Genomic DNA, 14366 nt, shown 5'->3' on the forward strand with positions numbered 1-14366 from the left:
CGACCTGTTGCACTCACCCCAATCATCTCCAAGTGCTTTGAAAGACTAGTTCTTTCCCACCTGAAGCTCTGCCTACCTGCTACGCTGGACCCACACCAGTTCGCATATCGGAGCAATAGATCCACTGAGGACGCCATCTCCACAGCACTACACACTGCACTGACCCACCTGGACTGTCAGAACTCTTATGTGAGAATGCTCTTCATTGATTTCAGTTCAGCATTTAACACAGTGATCCCGTCCATGCTGATATCCAAGCTCAACCATCTGGGCATCAGCACATCACTTTGCAACTGGATTTTGGACTTCCTGACTAACAGACCCCAGTCTGTTAAATTAGGCAATCTCCATTCATCACACATCACCCTGAACACTGGCGTTCCACAAGGCTGTGTTTTGAGTCCGATACTGTACTCCCTCTTCACCCATGACTGTGTACCTGTTTATGGCTCAAACACCATAGTCAAGTTCGCAGACGACACCACGGTGATAGGCCTGATCACAGATAATGATGAGACGGCCTACAGGGACGAAGTACAGCATCTCTCCTCATGGTGCCATGACAACAACCTGGCACTCAACACGCACAAAACAAAGGAGATCATCATGGACTTCAGGCGGACTAGGAACCAGGCTCACACCCCCATCTCCATCAGTGGAGTTGCAGTGGACCAGGTGTCCAGCTTCAAGTTCCTTGGTCTCCACATCTCCAAGGATCTCACCTGGTCCTTGAACTCCTCCGTCCTCATCAAAAAGGCGCAGCAGCGGCTTTATTTTCTACGGAGCCTCAAGAAAGCTCACCTGTCTCCCAGGATCCTGGTGAACTTTTACCGCTGTACCATTGAGAGCATACTCACCAACTGCATCTCTGTATGGTACCGCAGTTGCTGCGCTGCTGCCCGCAAAGCACTCCAGCGGGTAGTAAAAACGGCGCAGCGCATCACAGGCACCGATTTACCCACCATCGAGGACATATACCACAAACGCTGCATGGGCAGGGCAAGAAACATCATCAAAGATGTTACCCACCCAAATCATAGACTTTTCAGCCTCTTACCATCTGGCAGGCGTTACAGGAGCCTCCGCTCCCGCACCAGCAGGCTTAGGAAAAGCTTTTTTCCTGAGGCGGTTATCCTGACGAACGCTACACAGTCACTTTAAAAAACTGCACTTCCAACACCTTCTGCACTGATGATATACTTCATTCATACAACTTTCATTTGTATTGCTGCTCCCTGATCTGTACAGTATCTATTACATCTACATGTCTATATTTGTATACGCATGTGTATATAATAACCTACATTCATATTACTGCATATCTCACTTTATGTATGTGTTATGTATATATGTATATTATATACTATATATTCAATATGTACATTCCTGTATATAAACATAATACACAGATAGATAGATACATATAACACTGCATATATAACACTGTATATTTTATATTACATATTTCACATTTCACTTATACACACATGTATATAACAGTTATATTTATGCACTGGTCACTGTTACCACCGCACTTTATGTAAATAATGTTATATATTGCACTTCTGGTTAGATGCTAACTACATTTCATTGGCCCTGTACTTGTACTCTGCACAATGACAAAGTTGAATCTAATCTAATCTAATCTAATATGCTGAAATTGGCCTGTAATCACTGCTCAAAGTCTGTGGTTTCTCTTTTTCTGGTTTCCAGGCATCTAACATTGAAATACATCGAAGGAGAACATCTCTGGAAGGTCTCCCCATATTTGTCTGTGAGAATTCAAAGAAGCTTTTCCTGACCTGCCTGGTGAGTACAGTATGGGCCTTCCCTCGATCATGGATTTTTTTTTTTATACTGATGTAGCTGCTGATATTTATGGATGCTGTTATTGATTCTACTGTCCATAATTTTGTGCAAAAAGACATGACATGAAAAGATGTAAAAAGATTCAAAAGGAAAAGCTGAGAAAAGGCTGTGGTCATCTACCCACAGTTTAAAATACTAACAACCATAATACAAAAAAAGTTACCCCTGGTTGTCAGGACGTCTCACACTAGGCAATCTACCAGTTAGTGATTTAAGCTATGCTAGCTACCAATTTTGTTAGGCTAATGGAAACATTTTCTGATGAAAAAGGTTTATACTATCACATTACCGTGTATGTAGTTTTAATGCAAGGCTGAAGTTGGCTTCCTATCTGCCAGCTTCTTGTTCAAATTTTCTTATTCCACCTTAAATGGTGAATAGGTTATTATAATGCCTGAGGAACTGCTGCACCATTTAAGGTGAAACAAGAAGCTGGCGGATTGGAAGTGGACTTCAGTTTCATAGTTCTAATGCTGGTAGCATTTTTGATAATGTGATTTAAGCTATCAAAATATCCTACCTAGAGTTCTATGCATGGAGCTACCTTTAAATATGTGCTATGGTGATCATAATGGACATTTTGACATGGTAGCACAATTTTTTAACACTGGGAGGCTGCACTGAATGCGCTGGTGCAGCAGCCGCTTTGCTAAAGTGCAAACACTTCACTGGTTCAGATTTCTAGAATGCCATGTCGGAATTTCATTTTAAAATCTTTTACTATTTTATGTATAATTTATTACTAACTTTCATAAACAATACCATGAATCTTGGGTTACATTGAAAAATGTGAACCTCCAAATTTATGCAAGGAATATTGCTTAAAATGCTGACAATTTCACTGAGATGACAAGTGCAGTGTGAATATACAGGATGGTTTCACTGTCAATGAACGGTATTTTGTTTCTTACTGGTGTAATTCCAACTGCATAAAGGCTTACAAGAACAACAAAATACTGTCACCCACAACACTAAAGCTGCATTTACACTGACAAATTGCCATTCGCATTTTAATTTCAATTCATTGATGATAGTGTAGAACATTGACATACTTTTCATTTTCAGATGTTACTTTTTATTCTCATCTTGTGTTAGTTAGGTCATTCTCAGCACTCAATATGTTTCGCCACAGTTTTCGTTTACTAAATTAAATGATAACGTAGACAACAGTGGTCATTTTGTTAAAGTGATCCACACTTTTGAACGTCTTACCCTTTTATCTCATGACCAGAGAGCACGGAATGATGCTCGGAATTTGAAATGGTTGAGGTAGTCAGAGGCTTACGAAAGCTTTCTTTCTTCTAAAACCAATTTTATCCCAGATACGTGATTTTTGTATTGTTTTTTGCAGTAAGCTATTCTATGATTGCCTTTGAATGCCATGGACTCCGATGCCATGTTGCCCAACCCTAGTTTACATGAACTGTCATGCATACGGTTTCTTTTTCTATGCCTACGATCTTGGGTATGGAATTTGTTTTAAAACATAGCCAGAATCTCAAGATAATCACTAGGCCTTCTAATAAACTAGTAGTGGGCTAGTTAAAAGGTAGCACACTCATGTTCTTGTCACTATTAACTGTGTGATTGCTGAGCAATCATACAGCGACCAGCCACTTCATTAAAACCACATCCTTGTATCTGCCCTCATTGTTCATTTAGTCAGCTCCACTTATCATATAGGAGCATTTGTAGTTCTACAGTTACAGACTGTAATCTGTCTGTTTCTCTTCATACTTTGTTAGCCCCCTTTTATGCTGTTCTTCAATGGTCAGGATCACCACAGAGCAGGTACTATTTGGGTGGTGCGTCATTGTCAGCACAGCAGTAACACTGATGTTGTGGTGATATGTGAAGGCCACAGCAGACTTTTTGCGGAGACGTCATTTGCCTGGCTTCAGCGAACAATGTGACGTAATTGTGGACAACCGCATACGCTGCACAGAGGCTTCATTCACCGTCTCACGCTTATGGCAGGCGGGCAAACTCCGCAGACAAAGATGTTATGCGACAAAGCCTCTGACTGGTTGGTAAAAAGTAGGCATGCCATGAAAAGATGGACGACTTTGAGGAGCTTCAGCTTTGGAAGGCACACTAATATTTCACTGTGAAAAGCATGTGTTTAATATACAATGAATATCTCCTAAATGTAAGATGTTAAGTCTATTATTAGTTAGTACTAACTAGTATTGAGAACCAAAACATACAGGTTCTTATATTTAGGTTCACAAGAGGACGGGGCTGAAGTTGTCTTTCTATTCACCAGCTTCTTGTTTGAATTTTCCCATTCCACCTTAAATGGTTGCCAATATTGTGAGCTCAAACATCGCCATAGTTAGAACTAGTGGAGCTGATAATATGAACAGAAAGTGTAGATACAAGAATGTGGTAAAAATGAAGTGGCTCGTTGGTGTATGTTGTCTTTGCACATCTGTCTTTATTAGGGTGATTGTACAGCAGTATTTCAGTCTGAATTTGGTACAACGTCCTGGTTTCAACAGGTCACTGATCTCAAAGATGATGAAGCACCTACCTCACTGCGCACAGTAGTCAATATTGCCATTGTGTTGGAAGAGGCCATTGTCCTCACAGAGCTTACAGACCTCCATTTGCCTACCTTTTCAGCCTCTTCTATGCCTTGAACATCGAGTTCCCAAAAGAGCACAAGTACACTTTCGAAGCTATTCGGCACATCTTCATGGAACTTTTCACTAGTTGCTCACAAATCTTATTCTGTGTGACATTTCAGGACATTTCAGCAAATGAAGTTCTAGGAAACAAGTGATGGGGGACCCTCTTTGATTTTGAAATGGTCAAAGTTTAGGATTTTACAGTTATTGTCCTGCAGTTTTTGAGATGAGGGCATTTTTGATGAAAGGATAGAGCTTTTGTCTATATTGTGGAAGAGGTGAACATTTTGTGACCCCTCAAAGAGAGGTGCTGTTGTGCTCGAAGAGGCTTTTGTCTTGCCAGTGTTTACTTGTTTTGTGTTATGCCTTGAACATTGGTAAAACATTGACTTCTCCACAAAAAGTTTAGCACAGGGCACAATTCTAAAATAACAGAAGTTTGTGAAATCAAACACGGTAATATCATTCGGGATGATTAGGCATATCTTAATTTTAAGTGAGATATTTCGAAGACAATATTGGCTATAATACTGCTGTCGGAAGAAAAACTTGTACCTCCATTTTTATGTTTTTATTTTATTTTTTTTACATGATTTCATAATGCCTGTTGCCCTTTACATTGTATGTGAATTTCAAGAAAAATTATTCAAAAGAAATGGCCCAAAAACACCGGTTCCATTGACTTATGTTAAAAGTAAAGTATATTTTTTTCCCTTTCCTGCGACGTTATCATTTTGGAGATGCAAGGCCTTCTTCCGGCAGCAGCGAAATGCTTCAGCAAGAGTTTTACTGCTTTATATAGGTAACTATTTTAGTATTGCGAATCTTGCTTATACTTTACACTTTGCAATTAAATTACACCGTTGTTAATGCTATATGGGCATGTTTTTTTGCAAATAATACTCCATGGTATTACCACTTTATGGTAAACAAATAAGCTGTTGTTTATGCTATACTGCAATAATTTTTTTTTTCTCTTTCCATTCTTTTGCCCAAGCCAGGATTGTTATAGTTTCAGGGTCAGCCTGTATCTTTGGTGTCATTGTGCTGTTTAACTTTTGAATTGTGTCTGGTTCCATTGACTTACATTAAAAGTAAAGTAGGTTTTCTCTTTTTCCTGTAAAGTTACCATTTTGGACATATGAGGTTTTCTTTCAACAGTGATATGTTTTAAAAGACCAGTAGACTAGTTGTCAGTCCTGTTAGTTAGTTGAGTACATACTGTTTTGGAAAGCCCAACTCCAGAACATAACTTGATGGATAAATGTCAAGTGCAATGCCATTAGCTGGCATTCTTTTAACAGTTGGCTGGGGTAGAATTGTAGTTTGCCTTGCAAGTTTATGATCAATAATCAAATCCAAATGTTTGAGTTGCGCTAGGCTTATGGAACCTAAGCCAAATGTGCTGCTTTCACAAAAGCACTGTTGACAAGTTTCACAGTTTTATTAGTCATGTTTAAAATAAACATTACGTTAGCACAACTTTTGTTGTTTGGAATTTTAAGTATGTTAAACTCAAATTTTGAGGTTTTTATACATATGAAAAATAAATTATCTGAACAAATGCTAGTTAGTTGGCACAACTAAAGGTGTTTTTTTTAACTTAAAAGTTTAAGTTGGCTTCAAAGCTCAAACATTTTGTGCAGTAAGTGGCTTTGAAATTTGAGTTTTCTCAACTTTTTCATTTTTACAGTGTAGTATTTAAGCCCAGGCTTTAGGTTAGCTCAGTGTGATGTATTGCTTCTCTTGTAGAGCTACTGAGCATTCGTTCCTTTGTTTTGGTTGTTTGATTTCTGGTTCTGACTCTTCTTTATTTTTGACCTTGCCTTTTGCCTGCTCCCTATTTGGCCTTTGTCTGTCTGATTAGATCTGTGTTGTTTTTCAACCTGTGTATTTGGCCACTTCTGGATCTCACCTCTGCCTGTTTATTGACGACAAATTTGGGAAAAAATCATTTGGTTCTTTTACCAGAATAATGGACTGACCACCCCCATTGAGTCCAAACCTCATAAGCAATTCACAAGTAGTATCAATTTAAAAACCCTCTTTTTTCTCTTTTTATCTTATATATTATAATTTTTTTTTATTAGTGCTCAGGCCTATTTATGCCATAACTCCATGTTACAAGTTCAGACAATGCCTTAAACTTCTAATTGTATGACTGTAGAAGGGAAGAGAACTTGTGAGAAACTGGACATTCTGGGTGGCTTCTGCTTTAAGTTATAAAGCCAGATCTCATGCGCGTTCACATATATTCACATGATGTTACATGTGCCTAGATGTGAGTAATTTTTAGTCACATGAAATACATGTGACAAAAGGGTAAAAGCTGCAGTTTCATTTAGCTCATAAGAATTGTAATGTATATTTTTTCCTCGTATTTGTGAGACTGAAATAACTAACCATGAAGACATTTTCTCAGGACCTTCCTGTACCTGTATCTTTACCAAGGGGGCAGACTTTGTTGAGTTCATTGCCGAGAAGGGAATGCAAAAGGGCTGAGTGGACCATGATGTGGGCAGTATTGTCATGTCTATAAGCAAAGTGCTTCTGCTTTGTGGTATTGTGATTCAGATGGTCATATGCAGTGGGCCAAGTAGTGTCTGCTTTTGTTTCCGAGTTGACTTATCCCTGTCTTCATAGAGTTAAAACTCCATAATCGCAATACTTTTGTAAAACTGAGGCCAATTGTATCAGAGGTTACATGTATCAGTCCACCTTAAACCTTTCTTTATACTAATATTTGCACACAGGGTATATAATATACTCACAGGATTAGCATGCATGTTTGGAGAGAATGACACCTTGTCCAGGTACAACTAATTTAAAGATTAGATTAGATTAAGTGACCCTTATTAGTCCCACAATGGGGAATTTTCACCTCCACATTTGACCCGTCCATGCAGTTAAACACTACATACACACTAGTGAAGACACACACTCTAGGAGGCAGTGAGCCCACTTACTTGGAGTGGTAGGCAGCCCTATCCACAGCACCCGGGGAGCACTTGGGGGGTAGGCGCCTTGCTCAGGGGCACTTCAATCTAGTACTGTTGACTCAGGGGATTGAACCGGCGACCTTCCAGTCACAGGGCAGATTCCCTAACCTCACAATTGTCCACAGAGCCTCTTAACACTTGACCAGATCAGAAACATACTCCATGAGGTTGGTTGTCAACAATGAAGAGAAGACTCCTCAGGGGGTGTACTATGCATAAACACTAGTAAGCCTCAAAAACAAGAAGACTAGGTAGGACAACGTCTAAAAAAGCCTGTACAGCTCTAGAACAACATTTTCTGGGCAGACAAGACAAAGATTGTACCAACTTGTACCAGAATAATGAAAGAAAAAAGTATGGAGAAGAAAAGGTACTGCTCCTGATCCAAAGCATATCACCTCATCCATAAAGGATGGTGGAGGTAGTGTTATGGCATATGGCTGCCAATAGAAGTGGTTTTCTTGTATTTATTGATGTGACGGCTGACAAAAACAGCAGGATGAACTGAAGTAATCTGCCCAGATTTATCCAAATTATTCAAAATTCACTGGACAGCACTTTCACAGTGCAGATGGACCATAACCTGAAGAATACTGCAAAAGCAATTCAAGACTTTATCAAAGCAAAGATGCAGAATGCTTTGAGTCAATCATTTGATCTCAACCTAATTAAACTTGAATTTTTGGATGCAGTGACAGTTTATTGACAAAGATTTGTCAGGATTCCCGATCTCATGCTGTCATAGGCATTCAGTTGTGGTTTTGGGCCTTGCCCTTTAGTTTCCCTGAATCTTTTGATGACAACATGCATGGAGGAGGCTAACATACCACAAACCCATGTAATCACTCATTGAGAAATGTGTTGTGTTATTTGTTGCAGACATCAATGCCTGAATGAGCATGTATTTACCAAAAACTATGTTAAATATCTTGTCTTTGTATTATTTAAATACAGATCAAAGTAATAACTCCTTTCTTTTTTATTTGCATTTTGCTTACTATTTTACAATTGGTACATAGAATTGGTATATCCTACAGTATAAACATACAGAAAAAGTGTGTTTTACTTGTCTTTCCATAAAGTACATATACATAAAACAATTACTTTTAGTATTCTCTACATTCTTCCAGTATACTACTGAGGTAATTAGGTATGTTTGCAGAGTGACCAAGTGGGACATTGTGAGGATTATTCTTATTGTGATGAAAGTTACTAGTCTGGGAAAAAAGATGAAAAACACACACAAATGCTCTTACAAGAGAAAAGAGAACAAGATGTGAGGAGCATTCTCAATCATTTCACAATACATCAAGATTCAGATAAGAGCTTGTACCATGTAGCCCTTGCTCAACTTCCCTAAATGTTCACTGTGAAAAATGTCATGCAATTTTACAGTAACTTCCACAGAGTTGGTTGTTGGTTAGTGCTTCTCTGGACAGTGAACTTACTTGGAACAACAAGACATTAGAAATATTCTATACTGCTGTGTAGATCCTATTACCATGTTCATATAGTTGTATGTTTCCAAAACTTTTTTTTTAACAGTTGCGGTCATAAAATCTGATTGGCTGAGCCTTGCTCAAGTGTAAAATACTTGATATAGGCACGGAATTGAATCACTTATTATTTTCCTTAATGTTTGAATGTAATTTTGATTCTTAATCACTTTTGCACCCTGAATTAATTTTGAAACAATATTCAACAATTACCAAAAATTCAAAAACCTTTAAGAAACCTTTATTAACCCCACAGGGGGAGAATTTCACCTATGCATTTACCCATCCATGCAGTGAAACACCACATAAACACTAGTGAACACACACACACACGCGCGCGCACACACACAAAGTAAGCACACATGCCTAGAGGGGTGGGCAGCCCTATCCACGGCACTCAGGGAGCAGTTTGCGGGTTAGGTGTCTTGCTCAAGGGCACTTCTGTCACATATTGTTGGCTCAGGGAATCGAACCAGCGATCTTCCGGTCACAAGGCTGGTTCCCTAATCTCCAGCCCATAAATACCCCCCACATTGAACTGTTCTCTTACTTATTATAGAGCTGTGAGAAGAATTGGAGGAGCAGGACACACAAAAGGGTTCACACTGGTGTGTCCATAGCATGATTCCACACGTCATTACAGCCAGTTGTGTGAGTTGGCAACATTTATCGCACGGTCAATTATAAATAAATGTACATGCAGTGTCATTGTGGCTGTTGTGACCTGGTCTAGGGTCAGGCTGTAACATAAAAATGAGATGTTGCCAGACTAGACCTGTTGCCACAAAAAACACCATTTTCACGAGAAATTCACTCACACTCTCTCACACACACACACACACACACACACACACACACACACATTTTCTAAGCTGCTTCTCCCTCAGTGTCGCGGGGGGGAGGCGGTGCTGGAGCCTATCCCAGCAGTCATTGCGCGGAAGGCAGGATACACCCTGGACAGGTCGCCAGTCCATCGCAGGGCAGACAGACAGACACACACACAATCACTCACACCTAGAGGAAATGTAACATGTTCAATTGGCCTGACTGCATGTCTTTGGACTGTGGGGGGAAACCAGAGAACCCGGAGAAAACCCACGCAGACACGGGGAGAACATGCAAACTCCATACAGAGAGGAGCCCGGTCGCCCGACCAGGGAATACAAGAAATTCAGCTCATATTTATTTTTATTTTCCTAGAAGTTCTCAATGACAGAAGGCTAAACTGCATGATAAGCATGACTTCAGGGATGAGTATGCACAAAAAAACCCCCCAAACGAAACAAAGTAACTTGAAAATGCAGATAGTTGGTTGAAATTTCTTCACACTCGTTGTAAAATACTCTAAATATGTACATCAACGAATGCCTCACAACAGCTGAATATTGTATTACTGCACCAAGACATGAAACTGTGCTATTAATGGTATAATCTTTGACACTAATACCACTCTACTGAGCGTACTGATGAGATAATAACCTGTTTTTTGTTTGTTTGTTTGTTTACACTGAGGTGTTGACAACTTATTTTCTTACCTAGAACTGGACTGTTCTTACAGGCTGAAAGGAAAGAAATTAATACATTAATATCACAGGTTTGAATAATACTACTTACTACATCAGTCACTCCCAACCTGGTCCTCACGCCCCCCTAGACAGTCCATGTTTTTGCTCCCAGATAACTCAACACCTAAGAATATGGGAAAAATGTAGACCAGCAACACACCTCAAAGGACTGTATTTAATTGAGATCTGACTTAAGTAACATCAAGCCTGGCATGACTCTCAAGCAGCTCCCTGAGTCTTATGTGGTGTGCTGTGTAGGTTTTGAAGTTATAGTTTCTGCACCTAATCAGTGCATTATTTGTCCAGTATGTACATGACTGAATCCAAATGTACTACTTGGGGAGCAGGGAGTTGTTTCAGATTCAGCCGAAGCTTAAATAAGATTGGAAGGCTGTTGCTAAAGGAAATTAGCTTTGCAGTCATTGTGGAAATTTACTGACCAAAAAGTACTTTTCACGTGAAGTTTTTTGTACAGTGTTATATTATGATATTAAATATAATCTCACAACAGCACATTGTCTGGCCAGTGCTGCTTTTGCCATAGACATACCATAGCAATCACTTGGAACACTACTGCAACCACATAGCAAGCCCAAAGCAACTGCAAGAGATACCATTGTAACCCTCTAGAAACTTCGTAGCAACTACTTGGGATACAATTACAACACTCTAGCAAGCTTCTAGAACACCATAGCAACCACCTAACAACATTCTAGCAACCACCTGGAAGACTGTAACAACCACCTAGCAATGTCCAAACAACCACCTGGAACACTACAGAAACCACCTTGCAACAACCTAGCCATTATCTTGGGATACCATTGCAACACTCTAGCAACCACCTATAACACCATAGCAAGAACCTAACAACATCCTAGCAGCCACCTGGAATATTGTAACGACCACCTAGTAACACCCAAACAACCACCTGAAACAACCACCTGAAACACCACAGAAACCATTAAGCCACATCCTAGCAACCAACAGCGATAACATATACCACCTAGCAATACCATATCAAACTCCCATGATACCATAGCAACACCCTAGCAACCACCTATAATACCACATTAGCTACCTGGCAGCTTTCTAGTTTTCATTGTAGATGAGCAACACAAAAGCCCGTAAAAATGCCACTCTATGAACATGGCTGTTATTGGATGTTAATGTGCTAGCGAGATGCCCAGGTCTGGTTAGTAAAAACAGCAGGAGTTCTTACTGATCGAGCATTTTCTACCTGCCAGCTCACCACCATTCATAACTCACATTGATTTAGACTTTAAGCTCTTCAATTCAATTAAATGATTCTGAATATGCTGCCATACATAACCAATGTTTCCAGCAGCTACTATGAACAAGTTGAATACCTGGTACATGGGGGTCAACTGAAAACTAGCACTTTTTTGACATCACCACATGAAAAATACTGTGATAAAGTTGTAAATATAGAATTACTAAACTATTTTACAACTATCTTATGAGGTAATACCACTGGCATTGAAGCTGGCAAAGAAAAAACACTCTTATTAAATATAGTGCTATGTGGCATTGGCAACAATCCATGCCTCATTACATGTTACAGCAGTTATGTTTATTTAAAAAAAAAAAAACAGTGACACTCATAGAAAAGTGTAAGCCATCAACCTCTGGATTCTTGTCATCACTACAACCTAGTAATATTGTTTACTTATTTTTTTATAACATTCTATGCCTAAAAGCTAGAAGCTCAAAGAAGTTCAGAGCATACGTAGAAGTGCTTTAAACCCTGCACCATCTTGGCTCCCGCTGATACTGCACAGAGTTAAATGGAAATAAATTTTGTATTTCTGTATTGTTTTAGCAGCAAGTTAGTGGTTTTACATGTTGCCTTTAAAATGACATCCTGCACATATGATTAAATACATCACAGGTAAGGAGAGTAAAGACTCAAAGAACCCATCCTCATAGCAACAGGGAAAAATAAAACACTCAGATACATTCAGCAAAAAAAAAATGAATGATAAAAAAAAGATAAACTTTGATGCAAACTAAATACAGTTTTAAAAAGCCATTTCTAAGTTGTTATTGTTAGTTTTCTAAAATGTCTTTAAAAATGTGTCAAATTGTTTTCCAAATTTTCATCTTCTCTGGGAGCTCCATGCATCTTATTATTCACAAACACCAGAAGAGTTGGGACAGTATGCAAATAAAAGCAGAAAGCTGTGATTTGTAAATCCACTTTGAGCTGTTTTTAAACAAAAGGAGAAAAAAAGCAAAACAATAACAAGATACAGTAATGTTTCATCTCGCCAAAAATTGTCACCTGCAACACTTTCCAAAAAGGCTGGGACAGAGATAAATCAGGACTAGTAATGCTGTGAAATGTTAAGGTCAAGACCTTTATGAGCAAAGAGATGTTGAGGCTCAGCACTTTTTGGGTTTAAGAAGAGTGGGCCCTGATTCGCCTACCATTCTTAAGAAGAAATTTCTTCTGTTAAGAGCACAAAGAACAAGCAATTATGCGGTTTAAGAACACACCATGAATCTGACCTCCCCAGTGAGGAGCTGCTGGAGATGCATGGCTTACAGGTATGTATTTTATTATTATGAAACGTTTCATCAGTTTAAAATAAAATGTACCATCAACGGAGATTGCAAGCTTGATCCCTGGTGATGCTACAGCCTTGGGCAGGAATCCAAGAAAGCACAAATGGCCTCACTCACTGGGTAGGCAGGATGTAGCCCCATCACCTAGCGCAATGCCAGTAAGCACAGATGTCTGTTAGGTGGCAGTTGGTGCCTTCCTTCCTTCCTAAAAGGTGTTTTAGGCTGGCTTCTCAGGTCTTGGAGGAAGCCTGTGCTAGCCTTCACCCTTTTAGTGCTGGCAGTATCATGTAATTTGGGAAGTCCTAACTAATGGGTGGAACTGGATACAACTACATTGGAGAGAAAATTGTGGAAGAAAACAAAAAAAGGATGAACACCTTTTGAATCTTTTAGATAATAGAAATAAGCAATGGTGGAAATTTTGAAATGGAAATTGTCAGTATACATGTGACATTACTTTAAATGTGTCACAATAAAATCAGGTGCACCCAATCATGTGCTAATGATTAGAGCACCATTAGAGAATATCTCAGATACCTGGTCCGGTTTGCTATTTGTTATTGGAGTGTGTAGTGGCATCACGCCTGGATCAAACAAGCTTTTGAAGGGCTTCAGCCTGTGCTTGCTTGAAACAGCATACTTAAAGTAAAACGAGCACTGTTGCCACATAATTTGGGCTACACTAATGATTTTGGTCTCATTTAAAAGGTAACAGTCTCATTTTTTTGCCACCATCAGAACAACTGTACAAAGTACTGACATATCATAACAGAGGCTAGAATGTAAGAGTTTGACTCCCCCTGACTAAGAAATCTCTACACTGACACTTGTTCTGTTATCAAGACCACATGTTGTTTTGAATTCTGATATCTCTATGGAAAGCACCAAGGCTTTGAAGTTAAGGACCCATAGATCTACTGATTTGGAGCTTATGTCGCAAATGAGATCAGTATAGCTGTGGTGAATCACACATCATCAAATAGTTTGCTGGGAATCGCAATTTAAGAGAAAAGACTTTTGGTTTTCTCCCTCTATGGTGCAAGATATCATCTAAGATTCAAGGAATCCAGGTATCTCCAAATGCCAAGGCTAACACTGCAAAATGCTTGTAGCCATCCATCCCTCACTTAACACAACATTAAAGACCAGCATGCTTCTGTGATAGATATCACCACATAGGCTACGGAATACTTTGACAAACCATTGTCATTAAACACTTTT

This window comes from Pygocentrus nattereri, chromosome 20 (assembly GCF_015220715.1).
Source record: "Pygocentrus nattereri isolate fPygNat1 chromosome 20, fPygNat1.pri, whole genome shotgun sequence".
NCBI lineage: Eukaryota > Metazoa > Chordata > Actinopteri > Characiformes > Serrasalmidae > Pygocentrus > Pygocentrus nattereri.